The sequence below is a fragment of the Neofelis nebulosa genome, chromosome 2, assembly GCF_028018385.1.
Source record: "Neofelis nebulosa isolate mNeoNeb1 chromosome 2, mNeoNeb1.pri, whole genome shotgun sequence".
NCBI lineage: Eukaryota > Metazoa > Chordata > Mammalia > Carnivora > Felidae > Neofelis > Neofelis nebulosa.
In genome coordinates, this window is record NC_080783.1 from 18,092,605 (window position 1) to 18,107,502 (window position 14,898).

Consider the following 14,898-nt stretch of genomic DNA (forward strand, 5'->3'; position numbering starts at 1 on the left):
AGAACAGAGGTGCGAAAAGAAGGCAGAAGGGAAGGAAACGGACAAAAGGCTCCAGCATGGCCAGAGGAGTTCGATCACCAGGGGTGTAGAGGACGCCCCTGGGGTCTTCTGACCTTGGATTCAAAGCCTGTACACCTGAGACAGAGGTTTCTGGAAAGGGAAGCTTCAGTCTCCAATTCTCTTCAGTTCTTACCAACATTTTCCTCTCCCGCTGCTGCTGCTCTGTGATCAAGATTTTGGAGAAGCAAGTGTGGTAGAGAGAATATGCAAAAGCATCAGCATCAGACAGATTAGGCTTAAACTCCAGCTCGGCCCCCTAATAGCTGTGTGATCTTGGGCAACTTAATCAATCTCTCTTCATCTCAGGTTCCTCAACTATGAACTATGGAAAATAGTAGTACCTGACTTCCAAGGAGGTTGGAAGAATGAAATACTAATATTTATAAAGTGCCTGCCACATAGTAGGAATAAATGGGGACTCTTGTTTTCATTACCCTTTGGCCCCCTATCCCCAGTCCCTTTTATTATAAGTTCAGGGACAGGGTGGTTGAAGTCTGGACAAGGACTGCAAGAGGAGGGATGGACGCAAGAACTGTTGTTTGAGAGAGATCAACAGGACTGATGAGGACAACCGGGTCAAGCACCTGAGGCTGTGGTTTCGAATCCCACCTCTACCATTTCCTAACTACGTGGCTATGGCAAGTGTATTAGTTTCCTATAGCTGCTATAACAAATGACCACAGACTCAGTGGCTTAACACAACACAAATATATTCCCTTACAGTTCTGGAAGAAAGAAGTCCAAACCCAGTTTCCCTGACTAAAATCAAGATCTTGGCAAGGCTAGTTCCCTCTGAAGGCTCAGGGGGAAATCCATTTCCTGGCCTTTTTCAGTTTCTTTTTTTTTTTTTTTTTTTTAATATGGAATGCTTCACGAATTTGCGTGTCATCCTTGCGCAGGGGCCATGCTAATCTTCTCTGTATCGTTCCAATTTTAGTATATGTGCTGCCGAAGCAAGCACCTTTTTCAGTTTCTAGTGGCCAGCTGTAGTCCTTGGCTTGTGGCCTCCTCTTCCTCCATCTTCAAAGAACATCATTCCAATCTCTCCTCTGTCATCACAGCACCTTTTCCTCTGACTCTGACCCTCCTTTTCCCCTCTCATAAGAACCCTTGTGATTACACTGGGCTCACCTGGACAATCCAAGATGATCTCACCATCTCAAGAATTTTAATTAATCACATCTACAAAGTCCCTTTTGCCATATAAGGCAATATTCACAGGTTCCAGAGACCAGGACATGGACTTGGCCGGGGCGGGGGGCGGGGGGGGGGGGGGCATTATTCAGCCTACCACTGTCAGTGAATTAATTTCTCTGAGACCTGTGGTCTCTACCTGTAAAAAGGAAATTATACCTATTATGATGGTTAATTTTACATGTCAACCTGGTATTTGGTCAAACACAGTCTAAATGTCACTGGGAAGGTATTTTTTTCAAGGAGATTAACATTCAAATCAGTAGACTTTGAGTAAAGCAAATTGCCCTCCATAATATGAGTGAGAATCATCCAATCAGTCAAAAACCTCAAGAGAGGGGTACCTGGGTGGCTCAGAGAGTTAAGCGTCAGACTCTTGATTTCAGCTCAGGTCATGATCTCACAGTTCATGAGATTGAGCCCGACTTCTGGCTCTGTGCTGACAGCATGGAGCCTGCTTTGGATTCTCTCTCTCCCTCTCTCTCTCTCTGCCTCTCTCTCTCACTCTCTTTCTGTCTCAAAATAAAAAAAAAAATACTTAAACATTTTTTTAAAAAAATCTTCAAGAGAAAAAAAAAGACTGGAGCACCTGGGTGGCTCAGTCGGTTAGGTATCTGACTTTGGCTCAGGTCATGGTCTCACAGTTCACAAGTTTGAGTCCTGCGTCGGGCTCTGTGCTGACAGCTCAGGAGCCTGCTTCTGATTCTGTGTCTCCCTCTCTCTCTGTCCCTCCCCTGTTCATGCTCTGTCTCTCAAAAATAAATAAACATTTTAAAAAAATGTTTTTAAGAGCAAAAAAGACTGATTTCCCCTGACAAAGAAGGAGTTCTGCCTCCAGACCGCCTTTGGATTCTGGCTGCAACATTAGCCATTCCCTGGGTCTCCAGCCTGCCAGCCTATCCTACAAATCTTGGACTTGTTAGCCTCCACAAATATAAGCCCTGATTCCTTCTAAAGTAAATTATGTATGTGTGTATATATGTGTGTATATATATGTATGTGTATATACACATACATGTGTATGTGTATGTCTGTATGTATAGACATCCTATTGTTTCTGCTTCTCTGGAGAACCCTGCTTAATATACCTACCTTTGAGGCATTCTTGTCCAGCTTAAATGACATGAAATATGTACAATGTTCAACACAGTGCCCAGCACACGAAGATTAATAGACATTAATTGCGGTGGCTGTGCCTTTTTTTAACACAAAGAAAAGATACCTCCCACTGTGAGTTATGATTATGCCACACTGGACATAGGGTTAGGTGTGGAGGGAAGACAAACCAAGATCAGGTCTAATGGCTCTTTAGAAACTTCCCTATAACCTGGAATGGAAACTCCTCAGGGCACTTCCTGTGGTCCGTTATTTATCCTAAATTAGGGTTGTGCCCTGAGGGAGTTATTTCCTATGAAGAAAAGATGAGTTGAGAGCTCCGAACAAGCCACCACCCCTGGATATAGCCTGCAGCCTCCATGCTATAGACATGGTCCTGGGAATGGAGACAAGAAGCCAACAAAGCCAGAGAGCTTTGCCTGAAAGGAAATGTCCTGAAGTCCTGACTCTCATCACCTGCTGGGGGCAGCACTAAGTACCAAGCCTGCCAACCTCAGAGATGAAGGCGACCTCCCACATGAGCAATCCATTTCTTTGCTGACCCAGTGAATGAGACAGAAGGAGGAAAGGAGGGCATGGGAAAAGAGAGTCCCAGCATCCATGTGTGGGCAGTGCTACAGTTGGCGATGCCTATACTCAAGACGTACTCAGAACATCACACTACAAAACTGGTCAGAGTTATCCTACCGCTGACATTTAAAGAGGAAACTTGTTCAAAGATCAACAGGGACACACCTTCAGGCATACTCTTTGGGTTTTCATATTTTAACAGCGACTCAGCTTGGAAGGTACCACAAGTCTCCCCTTCAGTGGGAGTCACAGAAGTTCAAGTTCACTGAGCTGTGGCAGGCAACGGTGTCTTAAGTTCAAACAGTGTGGCAATTTGCATGGTAATTTACATTGCAACCCTTTGTCCCCCTGTCATCCCCAAGAAGCCCTCCCAAAAGTTGAAGGAAAGCAGCTCAAATGTTTACAGCCTGCTTGACACACTGTGATTTCACCCCTCCCCTTGCCAGACAGAAGGAGAGGGGACAGAGGGTGTGGGTTTTATTGTGCAGGCTGGCATTCTTTGACATCGTTCAGAAGAAAGACTGGAATAAAGACGGAGTTAAGTCTTACATCTGCATTGTAAGGAAACCTAACATCGGAAACTATTTGTGATTAGTTAGACGTTAACCTTTCAAGTAGTAATAAAAATGATGTGTTCCATTGGTATAATGCTCTTCGCTTTCCAAAATATATTTCCATTTATTGTCTCTGACAGAGAAAAGAAAGTTCTATATTAGAAGTGTTACGGACTGAATGCTTGTGTGTCTCTCCCAAATTTCATATGTAGAAGCCTCAACCCCCAGAGTGATGGTATTTGGAGGTGGGGCCTTTGGGAGGTGTAGATGAGATCATGAGGGTGAGGTCCTCCAGGTGGAGTTATTGCCCTTGTAAGAGGAGACCACAGTGCTGGCTTGCTCTCCCCCACCCTCTCTCTACTCCATGTGAGGATATGGCAAGAAAGCAGCCATCTGCAAGCCAGGAAGAGAGCCTTCACCAAGAGCTTCACCATACTGGCACCCTGACCTTGGACTTCCAGCCACTAAAAGTGTGAAAAATAAATGCCTGTTGTTTTAGCCACCCAGTCTGTGGTAGCTCAAAAACCCATGGTTCTGATCTCAAATTTTAACATATCCAATTATCTTATTTAGCCCAAATAAGCAGATTTTTAGCTATTTAGAGCCTGCCTGCTCTGCATAGCCAACATCTGCTAGCCATAGATAAGATAAGCCCCGAGGCTATAAAGACCCCCAGCCACTGCTGCTTTGGGGAGCTCTCCGACATAGGCCAGGCTGCTGAGTGACATCATCTAGATACCTAAACCACCCCCAATCCCCCAGTCCCCCCAACCCCTCTCTAAGTAGTGACTCCCATGTCATAGCCTCTGGACAATCTCATGCTAGGAGGGACTTCTTCCACATTCAAATCTGTCACAGTGCCACCCAAATAAAGCCTGTGTAGACCTCCCCCCTCCTGATCATATCTTTTTCCTCAATCAGCCCCCAAATCCCTCAAATTCTCCACAACCAGGGTCTCAAGGAGTGAAGTCAATACACGCATGGCCTAAACCTACCATGATACGAGTCTAGGAAGCAGCAAATACGGAGTCCAACAGGCAGCAGCCACAGGCTCAGAAGACCACTCCACAGCTAGATCCTTACAAGAGATTATACCAGGGGAGGCTCCAACCTCCCTAGAGGCAGGGCCAGCAAATGCCAGGCTGAATGTCAGGACTCCAGCCAAGTAGAGAACTGTGCAAGGAGGGAAAACAAAGAAGAATCCACGCATCATGGTTGGGAGAATGGGGGGCTCACGCTCTTCCTCAGAGGTACAGTGGTTACAGCCAAGGCTAGGGCAAAGCTGGGGCCTGATGTCTGCCTCACCGCCAGATATTGTTACATATCAGGCATTTAGAGAGAGTCTTTGGGATGGCAGGATGATGGTGCTGCAGATGATGATGGTGGTGGTGATGGTGATGGTGGTGATGATGATAATGGTGGTGGTGGTGGTGGTGATGGTGGTGATGATAATGGTGGTGGTGGTGGTGATGGTGGTGATGACAATGGTGGTGGTGGTGGTGGTGCTGGTAGTGATGATGGTGGTGATGATAATGGTGGTGGTGGTGGTAATGGTGGTGATGATGATGATGGTGGTGGTGGTGGTAATGGTGGTGATGATAATGGTGGTGGTGGTGGTGGTGGTGGTGGTGATGATGATGATGGTGGTGGTGGTGGTGATGGTGGTGATGACAATGGTGGTGGTGGTGGTGGTGCTGGTAGTGATGATGGTGGTGATGATAATGGTGGTGATGATAATGGTGGTGGTAATGGTGGTGATGATGATGGTGGTGGTGGTGGTGGTGGTGGTGGTGATGATGATGATGATGGTGGTGGTGGTGGTGATGGTGGTGATGATAATGGTAGTGGTGGTGGTGCTGATAGTGATGGTGGTGGTGATGGTGGTGGTGGTGATGATAATGCCGGTGATGATCATGACGGTGATTATGGCAATCATAATAATGATGATGGCGATCCTTGTGATGATGCTGATGGTCATGGTGATGAAGACAATGGTAATAATGGTGACGGTGATGAAGGTCCTGATGGAGATGATAATGGTAACTAACAGGTATTAAGCAGGCATTGACTTCCCAGGCATTGCGTTCAGCACTTAACACGTATTATTTAATTCAATCCTCACGGCAACCCTGTCAGGCTGTTTTCCTTCCATTCACATATGAAAAAACTGAGTCTCGGAGAGGTTAAGAAAATTGTGCAAAAAAATGTTGGAATCAGAACTCAACCCCAGGCAGCATTCCCCAGCTCCATACTCTTCTCCCAAACTATCACAGAAAAGGCAAAATTTGTTCCATGTCCCATTTTAAAAGTTTCCAAAACCACACAGTCTCCCAGGAAAGAAAAAGACGGGCACCTGGGAGGCTCAGTCGGTTGGGCGTCTGACTTCCACTCAGGTCATGATCTCATGGTTGGTGGGTTCATGCCCCGCATCGGGCTCTGCACTGACAGCTCAGAGCCTGGAGCCTGCTTGGGATTCTGTGTCTCCCTCTCTCTCTACCCCTCCCCCACTTGCACTCTGTCTCTCTCTGTCTCTTGAAAATAAATAAATGTTTTAAAAAAAGAAAAAGAAACCAAATATACAACACACGAAGGTGCTTCTAACATTAAAGAGGCTTAAAGCTAAGAACGTGTATCTCCATGACCCCTGAACATCCAGGGTGCAAAATGAACATTTCAGTCCCCTGTGCAGATGTGCAGGCTGTTGGAAGGCAGGACTGTTGCTTCTACACTGTGGGCAACACACAGAGTAGGGCTGTATAAAAAGCATGGCATCATTTCATATAAAAGAAGAGCATTAGGAATTAATCCACCCAGGAATAACAAGTTAAAAACATGCATTTTGAAAAGGTACACACAGCCCGTGACAGCATCAACCAACCTGTCAGAAGTATAAGTGGATAGAAAATTCTACCTTTCCATTAATGGCAGGGTACTTTGTTTTACTTTCAAATGCCTCAGAAAACAACCTGCTCAAGGTGGGTGGTGAGTTATGTTTCGTACCCTCTGGGAAACTGGAAACTCAGGAAAGACACTCATGGTTTCACAAAACAGTTCCTGGTGAAAGCCAAGTAAGAATGCAAAGGCCAACAAAACCTAGCCCTGAACCAGAGGTCTGTGCCTCTCTCAGTGATCTGGAAAGATGAAAGGAAAGGCCTCCTTTATAAAAAGCCCAGTGCAACTATAAGAAGTTGACATCAACCTGCAATGTAATTAAGACACAGTTCTATTTATTCCTATCATCATCCATTTTCTCATGTCCATCTTACTCAACTACATTAGAAGCTCCCTGAAGCCAGGGATTATATGACTCATGGCTCTAATTTCCCCTCTAGCGACCAGTGCAGAAGCTATGCAGCATGGCCCCCAGCTGATCTAGCAATGAACGTCTTACACCCACACTGGAGGCTCCTCAGTTCACTTGGAGCCAAAGATTATCATTATTGAGTCTGCTCATTGTTCTCATATTGAGCAGATAACTGCAAACTAAATCATAATTTCCCTTAGCAACAATCTTGTGATCGGGAGTTCCGTTGCTAATCAAGAATTCAGCATCAAATCAATCATAAATATGACTACAATCCTTTAAATAGAATCCACAATCACTTTAAAAAGTAAAGTTATTCTCCAAGTAGGAGAACTTTCAAGCTTGGGAAGACCTGACAGGTTGCTTCCGTCAACTCCCTTTGCTCCCCACACGCAGAAGTGGAAGCCCTGGAATGGTGAGCCACACAAAGCCACCCAATGGGTGAGGGGCAGAGTCAGAATTTGACTTCCAGTCTGTGGGGTTTTCTTCACAACACCCTACTGTGCCACCTTGGGAATCTTATAAGATTGGCATGAATGTATCATCTTCACTCATTTAATGAGAGGCCCCAACGTACCCATTTCAAAAGTCCAATGCTACTATATCATAATCAAAATTCCCCGAAGTGGTCTTCCCAATGTTCATCTCACCGAATGTTAGCATGTGCTGTGCCAGAGACTCACTCATGATTTTAGCCTTTACTCCCACCCTTCTGCACTGAATTATGGAAAATCGAGGACCCCCCAAACTACATTTTGCAGATCCCCTTGCCAATGGGCTTCCAGTTCAATTCTGCATGAGGGAATGTGAAGGAATGGAAGGTGATTCAAAGATAGGAGGGTGCATTCATTTTCTACTGCTGCCATAACAATTTACCACCAACTCAGTGGTTTAAAACAATACTCATTGGGGTGCCTGGGTGGCTCAGTCAGTTTAGCATCCAACTCTTGATTTCAGCTCAGGTCATGATCTCACAGTTTGTGAGTTCAACACCACATCAGGCTTTGTGCTAACAGCTCAGATTCTGCTTGGGATTCTCTCTCTCTCCCTCTCTCTCATCCCCTCCCCCACCTCCCTCTCTCAAAAAAAATAAATAAATAACTTTTAAAAATATAAAACAACCTCATTTTTAATCTCATAGTTCTGCAGGTCAGAAAACCAGGATACTCCACTGGGCTCTCTGCTTAGGGACTCACAAGACCAAGATCAAGGTGTTGGCCAGCCTGGGCTCTTCTCTGGAGGCTCCAGTGGAGGCTCTATTCCAGCCTCATTCAGCTTGTTGGCAGAGTTCTTTCCTGACATTGTAGGACTGAGGTGCCTGAGATTTCCTTGCTGGCTGTCAGCCAGCAATCATTCTCAGCTTCCAGAGGCTGCCCACATCCCTCGGCTCCTGGCCCCCTTCATCGTCAAAGGCAGTGATGACAGATTGAATCCTCCCATGCTTCAACTTTCTCTGACTTCTCATTCTGGCTTCCTCTTCTACTTTTAAGGGTTCATGAGATCACACAGGGTCTGTGTGGTAACCCAGGATAAGCTTCCTGTCGTAAGGTCAGCTGATTAGTAACCTTAGTTATATCTGTAAAGTCCCTTTCACCATGTGATGTGACAGACTCACAGGCTTGACACCAAGAGTTAGAGGTCTTGGGGAGCAGAATTCTGCCTATCACAAAGGGCCACATCCTCCAGGAAACAGCTGTGGGCTCCAAGGTCCTTGCACAGATCCAGCTGTCACAGCTCAAGCCACTTGCATCATCCTAGTTCCTATCTCCCCAGTGTCCCCACCACCTGCTGTGTCCCACCATGCCCTATGCCCCATTGGCAGTCTCAGCATCCTGTGGGTTACCCCTAGGGTTGCAGAAGCAAGTGTGCCCCACGTTGTGATAACACCACATCTACACTTTCGGGTTGCAGCTACTCCCTACAGCTGTGAATCTCTGGGTCACAATACCTTTTAAGCTTTTCCAGCTCACCCAGAACTTTTTCAACTAGATCTATATAGTCAATCCTCTCTGAATTATCTAGCTTATTTTCAGCTTCTTGAGTAGACTCTGACTGGTGGAGGTGCCATACCACAAAAGGGCCCCGTGACCATGGGACTCACAAACTACATCTCCCAGACTCCCTTGCCAATGTGCTCACCCACGGGTAAGCAGTGTTCCTCCCTGCAACTCTTCTCAGAGCATTGACTATGTGAATGGGCATTGTGAATACCCAAGAAGGGGACCTAGCACACAGCATCACTGTTTCTCAAACAGTTTTTACCAAGGAATCCTTGTTTTATAAAGCATCTTTTGCACCTAGAGCTTGTGGAACGTTAAGAAACACTGGAATAGTTAAGACCTTCTTGAGTTATCATGTTAGCTCTTATCAGCACTACATACCTGATTAACAAAAATTATATTTTCCAGATTAGGCTAGCATTTGGAGTCGATCTTGGATGCCTTAACGATGATAGGTTAAGTTTGTTTTCTCCATCAGTTTCCTGTAGGCCACCTTTCTCCAGGCATCGAAAGTCACTCCAAAATGTAAATGAGAAAGTCATTCTCAAAATCCGCCTTTGGTGAAGAGAACTCACAGGTGAAGGCCAGGTTTCCTTCCCGCTCTTGGCTTTAGGAGTGTCAACCGTGAGTGTGTGTAAAGCAGCCTTCCTTTTCCTTCCTGTTCTTGCTTCTCCTGATGTTTTTCTCCTGCTTCTGCTCCCCACCCACCTCCACCGCTTCCCTCGCCTGCCTCCCGCACCCCAAGAATAGCCGAGGTACCTGGTATCAAAGACGATCCCAAAGGAGAAACAGAACACAGAAGGAGCCGCAAAAGGCCCTACAACAGAACAAGGGTTAAGTGATCTACTCCCGCTTTGATGAATTCTCATACAGTCATTAAAAATGATAATTACGATGACTTTGCTACAACATGGAAAAAATGCTTATGATATAATTAATGCTAAGTGGAAAAATGCAGAACACAAAATGATAGCTACACTATGATTACGATTATTTAAATTATATGTTCGCAGGGACAAAAACTGGAAGGGATCACGGAAAAAATAAAAACCATTTAATTTGTCAGGGATGACAGTGGTAACATGGGTGCATTTTTCTCTTTATATTCGGCTAATAGTTCTGTAACACCGAGCAAGTTTTGAAAAACTAAAATAAAAACCAGACTTAAGAATGTGTGGAAGTGAGACAGGAGAGGCTGTCATTCTTGTTTGCCTGAGGGTGAGAAAGGAGGAAGCGTCTGGATAGGAATAGTCAACCTGTTTTTTATATCAAAATGCAACTTGATTTCTTGCTGGTTAGAAAACAGATTACCATGTTCCTAAGCAAACACCTAGGCCTGCTTGGGAAAGCCGACTCTATGTTACTAAGGATTGGGGCTCTAATGTAAAGGGTGATTCCATCCTCCCTAAATGGGCCTTGAAGGTCACTATGGAAGGAAAATAACAAGGAGAGAACAGGCTTCCTGCCAAGTAGGGCTAGGCACTGAGAACAGGGAAGAAGGACTGGCAGAAAGGAACCTGAATGGGACCCAATCATGCAAGGTCACATTCCAGAAGGTTATCAAAGAAGGTCTGCAGCAAGGAGATACCATGGGAAGGATTGCACCTGCACCCATGGGTCCCAAGGATCTCACCAATCGACTATCCCAAACTTGTGTTGGGGGCCACTCATCCACCTGCTCTGAGAGAGCCCACCTATGGTGGTCCAGCTGTGGTGTGAGTGTCACAGTGCACTTCCTGAGCCTGGGGCCTTAGGATCTGTGGACTTTACTAGTCAGTGGAAGGGCCCCTGGGCCACACTGAACATATAGAACATTCGGAGCTGGGCAGAGGGGAGCACAGGCTGGATAAGGTAGAGTGACAGTTGGATGCACTTCTGGTCAGGGAGGCAGGGTGAACATGTAACAGTGAGCAGGGCTCCTCTAACTAAACTTTGGAGAACAAGGCAGCCTAAAGAAACATGTCTGGAAACACCCTGTGGGGCAGGGTAGTTCTCCGAAGCCAGACAGTGGGAAGGGAGGGCGAGAGAAGAGGGCTTGCTCCAGGCCTGTGGGAGCCTGGCCAAGGGGACAAGTGTGCTGGTAGGCCCTAGGAGCAAGAATTCTGTGACAGCCAGCAGAGCACGAGCCAGAACCTGAGAACATGCTACCTTACGTGGCAAGAGGGACTTTGCAGATTGATTAAGGTTAGAGACCCCAAAATGGGGAAATTATCTAATGAGCCCGATGCAATCACAAGTGTCCTTAAGAGAGTGAAGCAGAAAGGTCAGAGTCAGAGGATGTGTGACAACAGAAGCAAAAGTCAGGGTGATGTGAGGCCATAGGACAAGGAATTTGGGCAGCCTCTAGAAGCTGGGGAAGGCAAGGAAACAGGTTCTCCCCTAAAGCCTTTAGAAAGAAGGCAGCCCACTAATATATTGAGTTTAGCCCAGGAGGACTGATTTTGGACTTCTGACCTCCAGAACTGTAAGATAACAAATTTGTGTTGTATGAAGCCACTATGTTCATGGGGTTTTGTTACAGCAACAACAGGAGACTAATACACAGCAGTTAAAAACAAAAGCTCCAGGGGAAAAAAAAAAAACAGGTAGTGGTCTCTGAACTCCAGCTCCTGCTAGTCCTGGCAGTTGGGGGACACTTGGTGATGTTAGATAATAATTTACACAGAGAACATAGACTTCCAGGCAGCACTCAGCTTGTCAGACATTTGTTCCCACCTGATACAAGTAAAAACACATTGAGTCCTTAGTGTGTGTGTGTGTGTGTGTGTGTGTGTGTGTGTGTGTGTGTGTATACATATATGCATATATATATACACACATAGATATATATACCAGACCTTGCATGACGTGCCTGACGTGCGCTACGTCAATGAATTCTCAGAAAATCTCAATGACGTGGGTTCAATTGGCATCACCATTTTACAGATGTGGAAACTGAGGCTCAGGCAGGTGAAGTCATGTATCAAAAAAGGGGAACTGGGATTTGAACATGGGCTGCCTGACTACAGGGCCTGAGCACTGAGCCACTGTATGATGCTGTGTCATGAAAAGAAAAGGACATTCACTCCACTCTGTGGGGCAGAGAGAACATATATCCTGTGCTGCTCTCCTGAATTGACTACCTGGGGATGTCTATACGGTAGCAAGTGCACACGCAAAGGACTGCCTTTCTAGAACTACAAACCATGAGCTCCATACAGCCTAGACAAGACATTCTCCTGGGCCTTAAAGACTAACTGTAATGATCTAAATGTCCAAGAATTTAAGGGATTGATTGATTAAATCATGGTTCATTGATGCAATAAAATACTAGGCAGCTTTTTTTAAAGATGATGTAGATGATGTGGATCTGTATGTATTGACATGGAGGGATGTTCCTAATACATCATGAAGTCTAAAAAACAAGTCACTAAATAGTACACACAGCATGAGCACACATACACACAGAGAGGAAAAGTCTAGAAATACATATACAGAAGGCATTAACAGTAATTATCTCTGTGTGTAAGGCATAAGAATACAGGTGATTTAGTTTCTTTCTTCCTGCTTGCTTATCTTTTTTGTAAATTTTCCACAATAAAAAGAAATTGTTGGGATAAAGCTTAAACGTGAGGAAAATGAACCTTCATAATGGCAAGCAAAAACGTGCAATGATAAAAAATGCTATGAAGTACCTATTTCCTAGTGACCAAGTCTTGATACGTTTATATAAATTTGAATCTCCCTACCAGTCAGTGTTGACTAAGGACTGCCGTCCCCATTGTTTTAGATTTTTTTGTAACTGAGGCTCAGAGAGATTAATTTGCCCCCAAAGTCACCCAAACTGGAGCCATCAGACTGGGATTTAACCCAGATCTGTGCAGTTCCAAATCAGGCGTTCTCTCCACTATGTGACTCTAATCTTTTACCACCAGTACCATGAGATTTCCAGGCAAGCAGAAAAATAGAAGAAATCCATGTGGACCAGAGGGTGTGGAGGGAAGAAATGAGGATAGGCAAGGGCAAGAGTGTGTTACTCACTACTCCTGTACTTTGGAGTAGGTCTCCCAACCTTGGCACACTGACATTTGGGGCACAATAATTCTTTGTTGTAGGAGGAGCAGGGAACAGTCTGTGCAATGCAGGATGGTTAACAATATCCCTGGCCTTTACCCACTAGATGTAGCAATCTGTGACAACAAAAATGTCTCCAGACACCACCAAATATCCCCTGAAGGTCAAATCAACCCTTGGTGAAGAACACTGCCCTGGAGAATTGCTACCACCAGAATGATATCGGGGTGGGTCCAGCACGTCATTTGTTATTTACCATATATATTCACGCCTCAATCAAACATACAGTTCATGCCACTAATCTGTCCTTCTCAAGGAATCCTTCAGCCCTTACATATTTTGAGATTTGATAGCTCCTTCAGGCGTCATTAAAGACAAATGTCCGAATTGGTGAGCCCCAAGTGACATCTGTGGCCATTATCCTGATCTCCAGAAGGAACAGGAAGTTGAGGTGCACCCCTTCAAGAATGGCTCTGCAATGGGCCTTCTTTCTGCCACCCTCTTGTGGGGGTTCATCCATGCCCCTGCACTCCCTAAATTAAAAGTTAAGGGAAGCTGGTTTTCTCTTGTAAATACCAAGCTGTGCAGTCATTACAAGCTTGCTTGGAGATAATCAGGGCTGACACTCGCTGTACGTGCAGGGTTTATTGGAGACCACCCACAAAGTTGCCTCGACGCAAAATGACACTACTAAGTAATCTAATCCCAAAATGTAGATTTCATTCCAACAAATTGCACACAAGTGGTCTCCTGCTGGTTTAACTGTTGCCTGGAAAGGCAAGCCCAACTGTATCGGTGACAAGTATGTTAGCATAAAGCATCCAAACCATAAACAGAGAATGCAAATGCCATGTCTGGGACCGTAAACACTGAATGTCACAGAGAGAAATGAAGTCCTTTTCTAGTGAATTAAAATATAATTAGAAGATAGGGTAGAATACATCACTTTTGTCCTAACTCATTCCTCCCTTTGAATCAAAGAACAAAAAATAGAACAAAAAGATGAAGAAATTAAGTATTTTTCTCTTTGCATCAAAGACTCTTGCAAATCCTGCAGAGCCATATGTTCTGAGATGAACCAAAATTTGAGGGAGCCACCACCCTGGCTTTATCCTCACACAACAAATGGGTATCTGCAGCTCCAAAACACACAGTCCCCAACCCCCAAAAAAGGGCATATAGTTTACCCCACACTGCCACCCCCCAAAAATTAAATACATAATAAAAAATTGATGACAACTAAGGTTTGTTTTTTTAAGTCTCAGAGAATGGAACATGAGTCCAGTGTGAGCCAATAATTTACTAAGGTTGCCTGAAAGGCTGCTAACTATCTTAGGATGCATTAACAGAGTTTGCTGAGCAGGTAAAAGGAATTGACAGTCCTGGGATCAGGTGATCTGACTGCATGTGGAGAATAGGTGTTCTCAGATTGACACGAAGGTAGACATCTGTGATGTTTGGCCCCTTGGCATACACTCAACTGTTTAGGTAGTAGCACACCACGATGAGGCGCCATCTTTGAGTAGTGAACTGACCCAGGTGCTGAATGAGAGAGGGACAGCTGACTGCATCCTAACACATCACCCTGAAGGCAAGAACTGGGTTTTATCTCCCTTCTGTCTCCCCCACCCCTGCACTAAAAACTAGTTAGGCACCTTGTGGGTATTCAACAAATGCCTGATGGATTTTCAGAGAAATCCTCACTGAAGCTTTATCTCTACATTAAAAAGCCAAGCAGAAAAACAATGTGTATGCCATTTAGATCAGTGGTTTTCAAATGATGAGTCACAACCAATTAACAGTTTGTTAAATCAGTGTCATAAGTCTATATAATCAGTTATTTCTTTAATGAAAAAAAATCTTCAGGGTGCCCCTCTCCTGCTTGGTAGAACTCCATTGGCAACCCCTGAAATCCAACTCTCTCCGCCTGTTCTGTACTACATCCCACAGCTGAACATGGCTGGAGAAAAGCATACAACCAACACCCACTCGTCTTAATGTAATTCATTTCCATGACCTCATCTGGGTCCTCATGCTGCCTGGCCAT

At 45.0% G+C, this 14,898-nt stretch overlaps 1 non-coding gene across 1 annotated transcript; it reads right to left on the reverse strand.

Annotated features, from left to right (window-relative positions):
• Positions 1–914: 914 nt before the first annotated feature.
• Positions 915–1,021, reverse strand: LOC131505759 (U6 spliceosomal RNA). The gene has a single exon (XR_009258535.1). It is a non-coding gene; the product is annotated as a U6 spliceosomal RNA (small nuclear RNA).
• Positions 1,022–14,898: the final 13,877 nt, after the last annotated feature.